Source organism: Chiloscyllium punctatum, chromosome 52 (genome assembly GCF_047496795.1).
Source record: "Chiloscyllium punctatum isolate Juve2018m chromosome 52, sChiPun1.3, whole genome shotgun sequence".
Taxonomy (NCBI): Eukaryota; Metazoa; Chordata; class Chondrichthyes; order Orectolobiformes; family Hemiscylliidae; genus Chiloscyllium; species Chiloscyllium punctatum.
In genome coordinates, this window is record NC_092790.1 from 13,077,285 (window position 1) to 13,083,950 (window position 6,666).

The window sequence follows — 6,666 nt, forward strand, 5'->3', positions numbered from 1 at the left end:
CCAGTGGAAATGCTTTCAATTTCTATATCCTGTCTCCTGTTAATATCTTCGATCAGATCATCCTATAACCTGTAAATTCTGGACAGAACAGGCTTAATTTGTGTAAACTCTCCTCATAGCTTAACCCCTGAAGCCCAGGTATCAATCTTGTAAACTCACGCTGCACTCCCAGGCCAATCTATCCTTCCTCAGGTGTGGTGCCCAGATCTGCTCTAACCAGAGTTTTGTATAACTGCTGCATCCCTGTACTCCAGTCCTCTTGATATAAATGCCAGCATTCCATTAGCTTTTTTCAGGCAATGAATGTCAGAAATGAAAAGAAATACAGAAATTGTTGGAGAAACTCAGCAGGGACAGATATTATTTGCCACTTGGGGACGGTCTGACTGCTGTTGAAGACAACTTTCCACCTTTTCTTTTGACCCTTTAGTTTTGAGCTGTGCTGAAGCTATGTACTCTTCAGTGAAGAACACAGGGATACAGCATGGCAACTAATCATTTTGTTTACAAACCGAGATTCTCGAACAAGGGGGTACTTTGAGAATTATTATGAAACGGCAGAAAATCAAAGGCTTTCTGTATATCTGAAGGAGGCTGTGTGTGATGGGTGTGACTGAACTTGGAATTTGTAGGGTAAACTCTGGGATCCATCTGAGGAAGATAGAACAATATTGATTCTTCATGATTTTATTCCTTTATTCCTTAGAGGGATATATATGCTCAGAGTCTTCCCTGATTGATCCATTCCAAGTATCTCAGTCTCAAGTCAGGAGTGTGATGGAATACTCCCCACTTGCCTGGATGGTTGCAGCTCCAACAATATTCAAAAAGCTCAACATCATCGAGGGAAAAAGCAGTCCCCACTTCCTGGGAACCACATCCACAAGCATCTACTCCCTCTCCTACCCATGCTCAGTAGCAGTAATACCAAGATGTACTGCGAAAATACACCAAAGATCCTCAGGCAACACCTTCAAAACCCATGACCACTTTCATCTAGAAGGACAAGTGCAGCAGATACGTAGGAACACCCACCCTCTACAAGTTCCCCTTTGGGCCTGATCAGTGTCCTGATTTGGAAATATAACACTGTTCCTCTGGTGTCATTGGGTCAAAATCCTGGAATTCCCTCTGTCAGGGTAATGCATGTCTATCTACAGCGCATGGACTGCAGCAGTTCAGGAAAGCAGCTCATCCCTACCGTCTCAAGTAGGCAACTAGGGATAAGTTGGGCAATAAACGCAGAGTCCAGCGGGTGATGCCCATTTATCATGAGTGATTAATAATAAAAAAGGTAGTAAATTACCCCAGGGCCTCCACCTTCCCTATGTGAGTTTGTTCTGGGAGGGTAGGCGCAAACTTTGTAGTGAATGTTGATGCAAAATACACATTCGATGTTATTGAGGCACCTGCTTTGTGAACTGCTTTGAAAATGTTCCTATATCGCCAAGAGCTTAAGTTTATATTACTGTTGGATTGGGGCTGTGACCTTAATTATCACTCCGTATTTAATTTTGAGACATCATTTGCTGTTATTTTAACATTCTGATTTATAATCTTTTGGTTCACTTTGCTTATTGTTTTGTTATGAAACATGACTCCGAAACAGATAGCAGTTTGGTGTACTCAGTTTTCACCATCTCAAGCCAAGAAAGGCTGGTAAAGAATATAATATATATACACTTCATAACATTTGTGGTTCAGTGCAAGTAGAGATTTTCTTTGATTTATCTTAACCCTCAAAAACCCAGCCACTTCTAAACATCGCGAGTGTTAATCTTGTTAATAGCATGGAGCGAAGGTCTGCTCAAGTTTTTTGAATCTTTTTACATTTGAATTTATTAATCATCAATAATGTTTGCAATCATCTAAATCATAGAGATGTTCCATCGCTCTCAACTAAATTAACAACAGGGCAACGTGAATTGGAAGAGGGAACGTTACACTGATGGCCAATTGCTTTATCTTGCATCTTGTTTTCAGGGGATTCTTATAGTTTAGGCCCTGGGACATCAATCTGTTGATTGCCCCAGTCCAACAGCTTATTGTTTGAGAATGGTCCCTTCTGACCTTGGTCTTTGAAAGCAAGGAGCCATTCGCTCTGGGTCTAGCATCATTCACATGAGGAGTGTTTCATTTCATTGCCCTGAGTGTTTCTTTGATGACACATCGATAGGTAGAAGGACAGGTAGTATTGAGGAAGGGGTAAGGCTGCAGAAGGATTTTCCAGAAAAATCCCAGGGATGAAGAGCTTGTCATACAAGGAGAGGTTGAGGAATAGGAGTCTGGACTTGTTTAGAAGGGTGAGGGTGAATCTGGTTGGAACTTGGAGAATACTGAGAGGCCCGGATAGAGTGGGCATAGAGAAGATGTTTCCACGAATAGGAGAGACTAAGACCCGAAGGCACAGCCTCCGCGTGAAGGAAACTCCTTTTAGAACGGAGATGAGGAGGAATTTCTTCAGCCAGACAGTGGGGAATGTGTGGAACTCATTACTGCAGACGGCTGTCATTGTGTTCTTGATCATTAGGAGGATCAACTGTTACAGAAAGAAGGCAGGAAAATGGGGTTAACAAACATATCAGCCATGACGGAATGGCAGAGTAGACTTGATGGGCCGAATGCCTGCTATATCTTATGGTCTTGGTTACGAAGAGACTAATAGACTGTGATGCATAACACTGTTTAGGCACTCAGATTCAGAGCTTTCTGAGCATGTGCTATGAGCCAGCCACACTAAAAGGTGTTCAGGCAGCTGGACGATCAACACAACAGACAGGCTCAGAGCCCACGGGACCCTGCTTCCCCTATTCTATACAGCTGCGGCTGATCTCATCCCAGCCTCACTGCAGTTTCCTGCCCTCACTCCAGTTAACCCCTCACTGATTAACAATCTGTCTGTCCCCTCCTTCAATTTATTCAGTGCTCTGACCAGTGAAGGCAAGCATGCCAAACGCTTACTTCACCACAGTGTCAAGCTGCAATGTCACATTGAAGGACCTGTCTTCCTGCGCCCCATACGTCTGTTTGTTTGGAACACTCCCCAGACGATAGCATCAATAAAGATGTATCTAGACAGATGCATGAATATTCTGTAAGTTTCAATCAGGTTCTCTCTCATCTTTCTAAACTCCATCAAGTTAAGAACCAGAGTCCTCAACCTCTCCTCATATGAGAAGTGTTCCATCCCTGGGATTTTTCTTGTAAACGCCCTCTGGACCCCCTGCAAGTTCAGCACATCCTTCCTTAAATAGGGGATCCAATACTGCTCACAATGATCCAAATGTGGTCTGACCAGAGCCTTATACAGCCTCAGCAGTACATCTTTGCTCTTGTATTCTTACCCTCCCGAAATGAATGCTAACATTATATTTACCTTCCTAACCGCCAACTGAACCTGCCTGTTAACCTGAAGAGAATCCTGAACTCGGACTCCCAAGTCCCTCTGTGCTTCAGATTTCCGAAACCTTTCCCCATTTTAGGAAACAGTCTCCGTCTCTATTCTTCTAATCCCATTGTATACCCTCCCACACTGTCATCCATCTACCAACCGAACCTTAATAGGATCCTGAACTCGGACTCACCCCCGAGGACCTTGTTTGTGCTTCAGGTCTGGCAGCATCTGTCCAGAGACAGACAGAGAGAAAGCGGAGTCAACGTTTCGAGTCCGGGGGCAGCCGTCCTTCGGGAGAGTGGCCTTTGGTCTTGATGTGCCGTCGCACAGTTTCTTGTTCGCTCCCACCTCTCTGTCTGTCTGTGTATTTGTCATTATTATTGTTATAAATAAATTTAATAAAATTAGACGAGACCACCAAAACTGAAAACAAGACAATTTATTCTACGATCTTGCAAGAAAGGACATCAAATGCAGAAGCAAATGAGCATTCAAACTAGTTCACAGTTGTACTTTTGAGCTGCGTGAGTTCACCTCTTCTGACTCCTCCATTACCCAATCAACTTTATTCTCTGACTAACTTGGGGTCAGCTCTTATTATTCCCCCCTTCACCAAGTTGGCGACCCTTCCCTCTGTAAGTGCTGACATCAGGGAGATTTTGCTAAACTTGGATCTTGATGTTCCTTTCATTTTATCTGTTTGCTTGTAAAATTTTCCATTGTTCATCGGTACATTCCATTCCTGAATATTTTAACAATGTGTCTTTTCTTGCCTAGTTTATGCATTTCAGCTATCTCAGCTGGTTTGCTGAGACTAAATTATTTAAACTATCATGATGAAAGAAATTATTTGCTAGAATAATTATGCACTAAAGTTAGTACCCAATTATCCACAATTATACACTAACGGTTTTCCGCTGTTCCCCTTTTCTGCACCCACACGCTTGTTTTTCTTCGAAGCACTCGATTTATCAGCACTATACTTAAGTTTATTATCTCTACCTTTTTTTGCTATACCTGCGAAAACAACACACTTTCCCATTTCTTACATTATTGAGTTTGGTGAGTCCCGGAGCCGGCCCTGTTGTTTCTCTCTCCTGAAAGGGTTGTCCCTTTAAAGAGTCTTTCCCCTGAAGCAGCTGCTAACGGTCACTTGGGGCACGAGGCGGCCGTTAACCGCCATCTCGCGCGGAGCCTGAGGGGGCGGGGCCTGAAGCTAAAATGGCGCCGGGACCACGCGGGAAGGAAAAGCGCCGAGGGAGAGCGGACTGTGTCAACATGTCCCGTTCCCGAGGGTCAGGATGGTGGTTATTGGGGGGTGGAGGGGGACAGGAGAGATTCCCCCTCCCAGTGAGGTATCTTGTACAGACCGCGAGGTCTCTATCTCTCTCTCTGTTGGACTGTCTGTGACTTGCTTTAACTCTATGTCGATTAATCCCGATGACGCTGTGATCTTGTGCTTCTTTCTGACTCTGTGTTTCTATGTAACTCTATATGCCTCTGTGTGTCTATATCTCTGTTTCTCCCTGACTGTCTGTGACCCACTGATTCTCTCTGACTCTAATTCTCTCTGACTGTGTGGTGGGAGTACTGTTTGTTGTTGAAAACAACAAATCCCGCCTTCGAAAAGTGTCTAACAGTTTGTTTTAATCACAGACATCCCTGTGTCAGTCCTAGAGCTGAGTGCCCACCTGGAAATGAGGTAGTGGAGGGAGACAGCACCTTGTTAAACTACTCTGTTTGACCCCAGTTGAATATATTTTCTGTAAGGATGGTGAGGAGATTTACTGGGAATACTCCAACCACTGCAGAACCGTACACACAATCATCAACATCAGCAAACGTCAAGAGGGCAATGAGCACTGTGCTGTTTCTAAACAGCAGGCAGAGTCTCTCCTGAGTAGCAAATATATCGCCATTTCAGTGAGTTTTTCAGCAACTCTATACATATCGACATCATCAGAGCAATGTGATAGCACTGGGGGAGCATGCAGTGGGTGATTTACCAGGATGTTGCCTTGGGGGCTGGAGAGTTTCAGTGATGGAGAGAGATTGGACAGACTGGGGTTGTTTTCCTTAGAGCAGATTGAGAGTGTGGGGACGTGATTGAGATGTATAAAATAATGAGGGGCATAGATAGGGTAGACAGGAAGAAACCTCCCCCGACCCCTTGAAGGAGGGATCAATGACTGGGAGAGGGGCATAGATTTAAGGTAGGGGGCAGGAGGTTTCAAGGGGGATGTGAGGGAAAACATTTTCACTCAAAGGGTGATGGAGATCTGGAACTCACTGCCTATAAGGGTGTGAGAGGCAGAAATCCTCATCATATTGAAGGATGATTTAGATGTGCACTTGCAATCCAAGGCTAGACTCACATGAAGTGGTCTTTGATGTTTCATATGTATATTGTTGCAGAAATAGGGGCTTGGATAAGGTGAATAGTCAAGGCCTTTTCCCCAGGACAGGGAGTCCAAAACTAGAGGACATTGGTTTAAGGTGAGAGGGGAAAGATTTTAAAGCAACCTGAGGGATAACTTTATCACACAGAGGCTGGTTTGTTTTTTGGAATGAGCTGCCAGAGGAAGTGGTAAAAGTGGGTACAATAACAACCTTTAAGAGACATTTGGAAAGATGCATGGATAGGAAAGGTTTTGACGGATATTGGCCAAACACCAGCAAATGCAGCTAGTTCTGTTTGGAGACTTTGTTAGCATGGACGAGTTGGGCCAAAGGGCCTGTTTCGGTTCTGTGACCTTACAAATGGGAGTCTGGTATTTGAAAACAGAGAGATGGTTGCTTTTAGCTGGCATAGAAGGTGTTCAAATTGGGGTGCGGGATGGGGAAAGTGACGGTAACCCCAGGATGTTGACAGAAGGTGGGTGTGGGGACTGTGACAGTCCCCCCCCCCCCCCCCCCCCCCCCCCCCCCCGACTGTGATTAACCCCCAGGATTGACAGTTGGGTGGGGGTTGGGACAGTGACGGTAACTCCCAGGATGTTGAATGTGGTTTGGGGGTGGGGACAGTGACAGTAACTCCCAAGATGTTGATACTGTAGGGGGGTGGGGTTAGTGATGGTAACCCCCAGGATTTGATACAGCAGGGGTTGGGGACAGTGATGGTCATACCATTAAACATCAAGAGGGCAATGGTTGGATTTGACCATCCATAGTTAACACAAGTCTTTTGAAGTGTAGATTTTATAACAGATGCAAGCTTTGCAACGATGTGAAATCTCAGTTGTTTTATTTCTCCTTTCTGTCAGTTATTATCC